We start from the raw sequence: 12,275 nt of genomic DNA, 5'->3' as shown, positions 1-12,275 counted from the left end.
TCATTCCCTAGACAGTCCTTAGTACATAAGAAGACCACACAACAAATTCAGCATTCCAGAGGCCTGCACAAGGACTTGGAAGAGGACACAGCTGGGACATGGCTAACCCCAACTAACCAAAGGGATATCCCACAGCAAATGGTGGTCATGTTCCGCATACAAGTGGGCAGAAGAAGGAGGAATGGGGGAGAATTGGAGTAATGATATTCTGTCTTTTCAAGTAACTGTGACATGTGATGAGGCCTGGGGATTGCTGAACACCTGCCTGACCGTGGGAAATGGTGAATGAACGCCTTGTTTTGCTTTCCTGGAGTAAGCAGCTTTTGCTTTCACTATTAAACTCTCTTTATCTCAACCCATGAGTTTCCTCACTTTTAGTCTTTTGATTCTCTCCCCCTTCTTGTTGGAGTGTATGTCTGGCTCCCTACTGGTGGCCAAGCCTCTGACCCTTCACCACTGGACAACAAACAACAAATGGAAAAAATGCTTTCACCTTCTTTTCTCTGGCACTTTGGCAACTTCTGCACTCCCATCTCTCCTCCTGTCTCTCTCTTTGAGGAGGAGGCTCTTTCTGAAAACTTTACATTTCCAACCCCACCTCTGTGCTTTGGCAGTGTTTTCAGACTGTAACATCAATAAGTTGATCATAGTTTCTTAAATGGAGTAAAATTATCATCAGAAAATCCATGGAACCCTAGGAAACTCTTGTTTCCAAAGACCTGTATCTATTAGGAGGTCTGACTAGTAGTTTTTAAAAATAAACTTGGTTGCATAGGGAAAGGATGCAATCCAGAGGGATTTTGACAGGCTTGAGAAGTAGGTCATTGAACCTCATGAGGTTACACAAGGCCATGAGCAGTCTTGCACTCATGTGGCTGCAATTACCAGTATCAGTACAGGCTGAGAGATTAATGGACTGCAAGTAGAGCCAGAGAGAAGGGTGTAGGGATACTGGTGGATATAAAATTTTACATGAGCCAGCAATATGCTCTTGCATCTCAGAAACCCAACCATGTCCTGGCTTGTATAAAAAGAAGTGTGGCCAGAGGTCAAGGGAGGTGATTCTCCTCTTTACCCCAGTCTCATGAAAACCCATCCCAGGTACTGCCTCTATTTCTGGAGTCCCAAGTACAAGGAGACTGTTGGGGTGAGTCCAGAGGAGGGTCAGGAAAATGACTAATGGGCTGGAACACCTGTCCATTGAAGACAGGCTGAGAGAGACAGGGTGTTCAGCATGGAGAAGGATCAGGAGAGACCATATTGTGGCCTTGGAATACTGTAAGGGGGCTTTTAGGGAGATTAGATAGATAGATAGACAGACAGACAGAAAGACAGGCTGTTTTTATCAGAGCCTTAGTGAAAGACAAGGGCAAATGGTTTCAGATTTAAAGAGGGTAGGCTTAGAATAGATATAAGTAAGAAAATTTTAATGATTACATTGCTTTGACACTGGTACATGTTGGCCACAGAAGTTGTGAATTCCCCATACCTAGAAGTGTTCAAGGCCAGGTTGGATGGGGCTGATCTAGTGCAAGATCTTCCTGACCTTTCCTGGAGAATTGAAACTCGATGATCTTTAAAGATTCTTTTCAATCCAAGCCATCCTATGATTCCATGACTGGAATGACGAAAATAGGAAACAGATGAATAAGAAGGGACACATAATCAACCACATCAACTAGCATGCAAGTGACAACATCAAGAGGCTTGAAATACTCAAAAGAGCAATTCCACTGCTGCTCACAATCAGCTTTCCACACCTGCATGTTTTCACTCTGGAGTCTAAATAAGGCAAGATTTATGTGGAAAATTTTCTATATGACCATGTAATTCTGGGTCTGCATTTGGATTATGCAGACCAGAAAAGACAGGAAGCACATGCAGATGATTGAAGGCTCTAGATTCTGAGTGCTCAGAAGATTACAACTGACACATTTTTCTAATATTATTCTTAATATATATATATTCTTAAAATTGATTTGTTTGTTTGAACTTTAAAAAAAACACCATCAAAGCTTGACAGCACTCTGTAGAACTGCAGCAGCAGAAGCCACTTCCCCAGGTTCTATTACAGTGACATGTCAGCATTTTCAGCACAGAGGTAGCCACTGCAGTTGCAGCTTTGGCTGCTGTAGCAGCAGCTGTTACTCCCTTGGCAGTAGTACAACCTGGGTTCTTCAGATGTTCATTGGATTTTGACAGACTGGATATCCCTAAGAAGGGCAAATGAAAGGGGAATCTCACCACTGTATAGGAAGAAAAATTTCCAGGACAATTAAAAAGGTGCTTCTACAACCAAAAGCATTTCAACATGAAAAATATCCAAACCTTTATTTCACATACACAGTAGCAGCATATCATTTTCAGATGAATATTTAAAATCCATCTCTAAAATCTCAAGAAATAGCTATCCCAAAATACAGGTTATTGATCAATTCTTCTTGCTAAAGTATATACAGAAGATCTATCAGGAGCTATTACAACAAGGCAGTCATCACATCAAGGAGTATCACAACAAGATGCAAAAATGGCAAACACAATCTCCCAAAAATACAACTTTTCCCCATAAAATGTGTGCAGATCGAGGAAGTCACTATTGCAAGACACTACTCTTTGGTCTTAGCAAGTTTCAAGGAAGAATATAGAAACAACAAAAGGACCTATAACTTTAAATAATAGTTAAATAAAAACCACTAGGTATAAGATAATGATCTTATTCTTTGTTTTTTTAACATGGATTTGAGTCATGATTAAGAAAGTTTTGTGGGATGAGGGGCACTGATCATCCCTACAGAGCACCTAAATAGTTTCACACCTTCAGCTACTGATTGGGGTTACTGCTATGAAAAGGACACAGGAAGGGAAATCTCTGAGGCTTCTGCTTCGGGTTCAGCTTTTGGTTTTTTTGGGTTTTTTTAAGGCTGTGCAAAACGCTCAGGAAGATCAGGTTCCAGGCAGCCTACCTGTTCCAGTAGTTTCAGCAGACAATGCAAAAGGAGAGCAGTTGACATCCACAAGTGGCCAGTGCTGGAGAGGAATGATGGGTCTTTGAACAGTTATGACTTTTCACACCCAACACTTGAATTCTTTAACAAGCCTTATTCATTATGTAACCAAGATTAAGAACTACAGATCAGCCTTTCTGTGCGCCATTTGTTACTGGGGGGATGTGGGGGTGGTAAAAGTGCCTCGACAGTAACTGAGGTACTGCCTGCCAAGAAAATGAAAGCACCTGTCAAATAGTTTTCCTGGAAATAAGAAAATAATTCTCCCTCACTTTAAAATTCTGCATCACTACAGTGCTACAAACTGGTATTTCCATCTACTTGTACCCATAGTCTGTTCAGAAGGTGCATGGATGTGCATGTGTGGAACAAGCCATAACATTAGATTGTTTTATTTCATTTAAACCAAGTAAACTCACATTTACTTGGGGGGGGCAGTTATAATGCAAGATTAGAATAAATATTGGTTTTGAGATGCTTCAAAGATAATAAAACGTTGGAAGCAGTTTTCAAGACATATATTACACCTGAGCAGCCATGGCTACATTGCACGAAGTTCTCAGTAGGAGCTTTTGGTAGTGATACACCAATTACAGAAACCTTCAGTAAACAATGTGTCCTGTGAAAGGATTTACACAGGAAGTGATGTTAAAGACAGGTAATGAAAAATTAATATACAGCAAGAGTATAACCATGTCTAGAGCGTATCAGAAAGCCAGAAAGATAAGACACAAAACAAGATTTGATTAACAATGAACATTAAAGGCAACAACAAGTAGTTCTACAGCTATACTGAAAAAAAAAACAAAGTAAAAGGATGTTTTGACTCCTCTGTAGATTCACAGTTGACTTTCTGTCTAAGCTTTTATTATTAAAAGAAATTAGTTAATACACCATCTCTTTTAAGTAGAAGGTTAGAAATTCATAGGCTCCAAGAAGACCATATACAAACCAAAATTGCCTCTGGTTTTGGTTTGGTCAGGCTTTTTAAATGTAAATAGGAGGCTTCCTTTAGTACTTGTGAGGATGGTTTGTGCCTTAAGGGAGAGGAGGACAAGAGGAGAGCAGCAGTCCTCTCTGCCTCTAGCAGCTGCCTGGTACCTCTCCCATTCACTGCTTAGTAGATCACAAAATGCTAATAAATAAGTTCCATTTTGCTCGGCCAATTATAAAACATAAACTGGAGAAGAGTTACTTAACAGATACTTGTTATTGACACTTTATGTATGTGTTGCTTGGATTCATATCCTTTTGTCAGATTTGTATTTAATCTGTTTTGTTCTGCTTATATCAGAATCTTACGGAGAGGGACTGTTAAAAGTGATTTCTTTGATCATAGCCCAAGACACCACTACCCTTGAAATTGTAATTTTTTCTACATCTGCAAAAAAACACAGTTTACCTAAGAATGGATTTTTTTTTTTTCTGGGCAAATTCTATCTAAATTAAACATTTATTTTTACTGTCCATTTTTTCTCTTCTGATAATGAAATTTAAAAGATATATGGAGAATGAATGCAATTATCCTTCTAGGAAGTTCTGAGGCATTTCATTTTTAAACAGAGTTCCCATGTTCTTCTATTTGTACATGAATTGAATGATTTCTAAAAATTCCTCTGTGAAACATATATAAATATTTTCCATATTACAAAAAAATAATTCAGAAAAAAAATCAGACCAAAGTTTTCTGCCTCTGAATTTCCCTCTTTTCCCCAAATGTTCAGTAGCTCTCATCTTTGCGTCACTACATCTTTCCCATTAAGTCCTGCTTCTAAATTCTCCTTTGTTTCTGCTTTTATGTCACTTATCAGCGGCTCATGTCAAAACTTAAGTGCTTTTAAAGTGGAGCAGATTATAATGAGGTACAGATTATCTGATTTAAAACACTTTTTCTTTGTTGCCATTGTAAATGCCCACATAAACATACAGAAGATTAAAAAAAGCCATACATGTACATATAAGATGTATATATCTGTACGTTTTTCATATACCCAGACACGCATACATGTTTTTCTTGGCATTTTGTATTCAAAAGTAATAAAGTTGGACAGAAAATATTTCACAGGTGACTTGCTGCCAAGAAGAATTTGAATTATTTTCGGTCATTTTGAGTTATAAGGTCTCAAGACAAAAGAAAAGAACATTAAGAATAAGCCATTAAGTCACTTAACCAAACAGTCCTAAAGGAGTTTCCTGCTAAAGTGAACCACATTTCACTGTCCCTCTACCTGCTGTAATGAATGATACATGAAGCACTTCAGATAGTACCATGGGGTTCAGAGTGATGAGCTGACAGTGTGACTTTCCTTGTCTTCACTGGCAAGCCATCATAAAGAAGTATTAAATCATTGTGGCTTTCTTTTTTCCCCCCAAATTTTCCAACTGTCTAACACACGTGTGTATTTTTACTCAAATGACATGAGGCTCTGTTCACTTACCTTTCATAATGAAGGAAGTACTGCATCATGTTTGCTCTGTAACTAATTTAAGATTTACCAACATTGAATAGTATCCATATATTTGCAAAAAAACCTTAAATATCCGTTTAGTGAAATCCTTCTGTAATGAATACAACTCGGTGAGGACTGTATAGAAAGCAAAAAGTAGGGATAAAAAGGGGAAATAATCTAAGTGTATCTCTCACACAGACGAGTTTGGTTTTGTGCAGACACTCCAGCTCTAACTTCTAAATTATATCAAGTAGTTGTAAAGGAACGGAAGAAAGGAATTTTATTCTATACTTCTTTTAACCAAAGCTCTGATGCCTGTACCCATTATTTCAAAGTTTGCACCACCTTATATTACTACAAGGGGGCTCTAACCAGTATTCAGATCACAACAATTTTATAATATCAGCTTCTTTTCAGCTTCCAAACACACTTTTCTTGGGTTATATTAAAATTTAAAAAGAGGATTTATATAAAATAGGCCAACAAAATGAAAGTTCATTAAAACATCAATAAGCCACCTGACATTGGCTAGTAAGATGACTTGCTTGGGCAACACAAGAATTTGAGCTTAATACTTTGGGGAGTATGAAGTTTTGTATCCTTTTTGAAAGAAGAAGAAAACAGGTCATAGATTACAACCACCAGGTCATCAGAAGTCAGGTTATTCACAATTCTGGCCTTAGATGAAGCATAAGCAATTTCAATACAGAAAGTCTGACATGCTAATTACTCTCTGGATCAAATGGGTACAGCCCAGCAGACTTGATTCACACATTTTATTTTTGAGATTTTTTTTTCTGTTCCAACAGCAATAACAGCAATTTCAAATGTGAAAGTGATCAACTTCACCAAATGAAGTGAAGAGTGCTAACCTATCATTTTTTTGTTCATTAAATAATAAGTAGAAATGTTACTGGAACTGATAAAACACTCTTAAAATATAAGACGTTGAAAAAATTCTTAATGAAATGGGGCTTACTTTCCCCCAAATGCTCCTGTTTTGCAACATATTTTTCAAGTATTCAGACAGAACTAGAGAACTGAAAATCTTAATCACAAGCTAGAAAATGAGGGGTTTCAATTTTTATGAATTGAATAAATAAATAATTCCTGGTTTGGGTATTCCTCCACCACAAACACAACACACTCATTCCAATATTTGCAAAAAAAAAATACACTGAAAGAAAGCAGCTATTGTTCTTAAGCTTTCAGCACTTTTCAGTCAGTTAACAACTTTAGGTAAGAGCCTGCTTTAAGAGGGAACAGTAGATCAAAGTCGTGAATAACTACATAAGCTATTGATGCATAAAATCATACCAGAAGAACTGAAACAAAATATTAAAACCAGTAAAAAATAGGGAATGCAGAAAACATATAAATTTATCACAACTTATAGAAGATAGAATATCAGGGACATATACTGTAAGATGTAAGTCCCATAAATGTTTGAGTGTTTTCCTAAAAGTATTACGCTATTGTGTATTTCTATTATTGGGTGAAATTAGGAATAGGTAGGTGGCAGATTACAAAAAGTTGTTCCAAATGAGGAAATTCTTGTCCAACAAGGATGTTTCTCATTAGACAAGGCCTGACACCAAGAAAAACTGTTTCCCAGATTTAGAAAGAAATACAAAACCATGTCTGGCTATGCAAATATTTGCAGAGGAATGTAAAAGACAGAGATAGAACTGCTTACAAAGTGATTTGAACCACTCAGCTGAGCACACCCAAGCTCAATGAAATCTCATACCCTCAAGTGCAAGGTCGCACAGTAAGAAACAGAATGAGCATCCAGAACAAATCTGCAGCACAGGAGACACAGCAGACAACCCAGTCTGCATAAGTTTCCAACACTATGCTATCCAAGAAGGTGAATGCATTCACTTGAATAAAAAGGGGGCCCCCTCCCTGTATTTTATTTCTGCCTGCAGCAGCAATGTTCTTAATGCTAAGTTATTATATTCACTGTAGCTAGCAGTATTTTAATGTGTTGAAAAATTGCTGAGGGTTGAGTCACAAAATAAGTAAAAACTTGTTCTGCGCATCCTAGCAAAAGTAAACCAAGGTTACAGGACATAGTGTATAAAAACCTTGATGGAGGTAAATTAACAGATGCCAAACACTCTTTTAATGGAGCAGGAAAGAGCCAGAATGAGCAGCAAGATGGCACCATCAACAGCATCTTTAAATATTGTTGTACTAAATATATATCTTGCAGTTTTCTGAATGCTCACCTGTGTTCCGAGAGGTAAGATCTATCAATGGAGGTAACAGGGAATGCTCTTCAGCCAATTATTTTCAAAGTCATCTAGTCCTGCAGGTCTAAAAGTCTATTCTAGGATTATATGCCTAATATCCTTTCCATTTATCACTGGAACAGAACATATTTCACCACTTTTTAACACATTTTCACCACTGTTTAATATAAGTATCAGCTCTTTTCCAACCCATCGGACAGAATTAGTTAAATATTTTTCTCTCTTTTGAAAAATTCTGGGGTTTCTATCACTTTAATGCAACCACTATCAAAGATCATTGCTTGGGGTGTTTTAGGGCTTTTTTTTGGGGGGGGGGAAGAGGGGAGAGGAAGTGTTGGGAATTTATTTTTGGTTTTTAATATGCTTTAAAAATCCTTTCAATTGTTCTTAGCATTAATAAAGACTGATGTTTTACTGATAAGTACAAATTTTCCTAACATTGTCTCAGGATTGTCAAAAATGTCTGAATCTGATGTCTAATTTATGCTAATTGGCATAAAAATCAGATATTTCATGATTAAACAGTAAACATGGCTATTCTTGAGGAAGATGTTATTATCCAGCATGGGAATTGCTGAATGCTAGCTACTTCATCAAAGCCATGGAAAATGTGAGAAGCCACTGGAATCCAGAGTGATATTCAAATGGGTAAGCAAAACTTAGAAAAGTACAAGTCTCTTCAATCCAGAATCTGGTGTAAGCATCAAGAGAACCACCAAAGGAATACTGCCAAAAATAAAATTACAATAAACCGTTGGACTTCGGTTTGAATGGAAACAATCCTTTTACATTTTCATCCCAAAAGGTAGTACAGATTTCACATATGTTCTCTTAAATGAGAAAGTGAGAACAGATCTGAAGTCCTCAGTCCATGTCCTGAAGCACTGACTTTTTTTTTTATTTTAGTTTATCTGGCTTTGTTAGACACTGAGCAGATGATGACAATTCATCATTATTAATATCAGCATTTGAAGTTTGGTCTTTGTCCACATTGCTACAAAGCCAAATATTATTTTGCAACAGCAAAGTCCAAGTCCCCATCACTCAGACCACTAGAATACTTTTTGTGGGAAAACAAAGTTCAAGTCCTTTCTGAATCTTATTCAGAACAAGGTCTGGAAGGCATTTTTAACAGCACCACTATTCAATAGAACCACTATCTCTGGCCTGAGACATATTTCATTTCAAAGATTGAGAATGGACCACTGCAAGAATGGACCACTTTGGAACACAGTCCATAATGGTTTTCAGATTCTAGTCTTGTTTCAATTAATACACATTTTAGAAAATACCAAGCTTAAAAATAGAGTCAGAAATGCTACAGAATTTACTGCAATGCTTGGTAAATCCCACACTGTGAAGCCTCCTTTCCCCTGGTCTGAATCTGCTTGTCTATAGCTTCCAGCTACTAGAGCTCATCATTTTTAGCCAGACTAAAGATCCCATTATCAAGGTTTTGTTCTCTGCATTTGTACTGGTAGACCCTGATCAAGTCATTCTCTTAACCTCATTTATAAGGAAATGCAAAGACAAAGCTTGTTAGATCTTTCTCTACACAATACATTTTCTACTCTTTTAATTAGTACCATGGCTTGCTCTGAACATTCTCTAACTTAGCCATATTAATTAATGAACCACAGATTTCAAACTGGACTTGGTATTCAAGTAACAAACACACTCATGTAAAATTCAGAAAGATGTTCCTGCTGAACACGTCTCTATTTATCCCTCCCAAGTTCATAAAAGTTATTTAAGCCACAGAACTGGACTGGAAATTCACAGCATTTGATGAGCAACAAACTCCCCCCGTCAAACGCAGCAGTCAGTATTTCCTGTAACCTGAAGTTATTAGGGCTGCTACTCACACAGGATAAATTGCAAATCAGGCTGATACAACTATCACTTCAAAGAAACACTTTTTACAATAAATATGAACAGCATTTCATTTTTGAAACACATTCAGCTTTTTGCTAGTCTTGGCTGGCTAAGTGTCAGTGAACAGAATCACTGCTGAATCCTCTCCCTTAACAATGCTTCAACCTTTCAATCCGCAGCAAACCATCAGTAGCTAGTACATGTTTTTTTAAGGACATTCCTAAGAAGCTAAGTGCCATAGGAGTGAGAAAGGATGCCATGAGGGGTCCAAGAAGAATGCATCCTTTCAGCAAGGAGTCTCATTGAACACTGATAGTTACACACCTAAGAATTATCTACCCTTTAACATATGTACAATATGTGAAGTGTTACTGATTAAATACACAAGACTTTCCTTTCTGAATCAAAATATGGACTACTAACTCTAATTTTCAAAGAAGTCAGAGGATATTACATTAACACTTTCTCAACCAGTTTTCCTAATTTCATCAAAAATACATCATGCTAACTTGACATGGTCTGCTTTCCTATAACTCATGTTGATTGGCACTAATTATACAACACTTCTTTAATTCATTATTAATTAGGTCCCTTATTATTTTGCCCAGAAGTGATGTCAAACTGACAGACATGTAATTATCCAGGTCATGCCTTTTACCCTCTTTGAATGTTGGCACATTAGCCATTTTTGTGCTCTTCCTCCAGTACTTCAAATCTTATAAAAAAATCAGCATTAATGCTCCAGGAAGCTCATTGGACAGCCCTGTTGAAACTCATTATCTGAGCATTCCAATTTAAAAATGGCTAAATTTAGCTGCTACTAAAGATCAACCCCTTGAGTGCCTATTACTGGAAATTACTGCATTGACTTCCTATTATACAATTACATAATATAACATATAATATTAGATTTACACACATCTTTTCATTTACCAATCTTTTTACACCACTTTACAATTCCACCACATCTCTCTCATGTTAGACCAACTCATCTGCTTGATTCTAGAGTAAATTCAGTGTTCCATATTTGCCTTAGTTATGCCTGTTATCAGCCTTCTGTCCTCGTTTTCCTTTAACCATTTACAACTTACATATTGCATAACTTTATAGTTCTCCTAGCTGTCCACTAAACCTGGGGATAAGTTTTTAACCCATGTGGCTTCCTTTAGCACTGGCTCTAAGCCAACAAGTATTGCCTCTTGAAACAATGTACACCACTAGCAGGGAACACACTAAACAATGCCAACAATGTGGATATTACAGAAGCAAACATTTCTATTGCTATTACAGCGTGCTGTATTTTGTCTGATACTTGCAAGAGCATTAAATAAAAAGGGCAAGTACTAATGGCTGGTCAGAAGGTGGGAAATTTAGGGATACTATTTGCTGATTTGGAGAAGACTTTTACAAGAGCAACTTCCAGAGCACAAGCAGATGCCATACAAATGAAAAATTTCAGAAAAAGCGTTTTTACATATTGTGCCATAGTCATAGTAATGATTTGTGCTTTTGTAAACAGAACATGCCTTATTAATACATTTTAGTTAATTTTTAATTAGAGGACAGAGTGGGGAAAAATATGGATGGTCCTTATCTATTTTGGGAGTTTAAATACATAGTGATTTTCATCAACCTTAATACATGCAGCAATAAAGGGGGGAAAAGCCTATCTGGTTTTACTAGAAAACCAAGATGAAGTTGAGACCATTATCATGTGTTGGTACTTTGCATTCCCCTAGTGACAGAGTATAAACTATGGTTTGCACTCCCCTAATCAGAGACTGTAGTTCCAGCCTGGGATAAATTATTTATGAGGAGCACAGGGACTGACAGAATTTAAGTCTGGAAGTTTTATTCCATGCTGCTTTCATGTCTGAATTTGTGGCCTGAGAACTGCAAAGCTGCTTTGATACTTACCTGGTTTAGTCCACCCTTACTTTGATATGATGTGTTCTGGTCTATGCTCACACATCCATTTCCACATGCATCTGATTGGCACAACCAGTAAAGTTTAATTCTTGCTTCTCCCCTCTTCTTTTTCCTGCAAATCAAGGCTGGCCTTTCCACAGGTATGTGGATGGCATAGTTCAAAGTGCAAGACTTCATATAAACAATCATTCCCATGTAGATACATGAACCTAGCACACAGGAACTGACATGAAGCAAAGTCTGAAGTCTTCCTATGGAGATCACTGGAGCAAAGGGGCCATTGTTTCACAGGTGTCAACAACTTCACACAGCACAAGTACTACAGGGAGAACATCCAAGAACAGCATTCCATAGTTCAGACCAGTTGGATGGGATTTGTCTGGGTCCTCAGCAGATGCCGTGCCAATTTAAACATTGTTAATTTATTATGAGCAGCAGTGATCCAAGCAGATATATTATTCATTAGAACATCAAAGGTCCAAGGAAGAAGACTGTATACAATCATTTGTTTCAGGTCTCTTTGAAGAGATGATTGCACCATGAGAGAACTCTGCCAGCCGAAATACTCTACAAACTGGTAGAGAGCCAGAGTAAAATGCAACCAGATTTATGCTTCAAAAGAGACACTCATAGTTCAAGCATAAGTCTTATCAGAAGACTGTTAGTAACATCCCATTTATGCTGTTGACAGATCATTTGCATAAAGTCAGATTGCAAATTACTGGGTTTCATAGAAGGATCTGTTGCCATCTTTGTAC

The sequence above is a fragment of the Agelaius tricolor genome, unplaced genomic scaffold (genome assembly GCF_023055355.1).
Source record: "Agelaius tricolor isolate 1412-34295 unplaced genomic scaffold, bAgeTri1.0.p SCAF_2, whole genome shotgun sequence".
In the NCBI taxonomy this organism is placed as follows: domain Eukaryota; kingdom Metazoa; phylum Chordata; class Aves; order Passeriformes; family Icteridae; genus Agelaius; species Agelaius tricolor.
Note: the sequence above shows the minus strand (reverse complement) of the source record.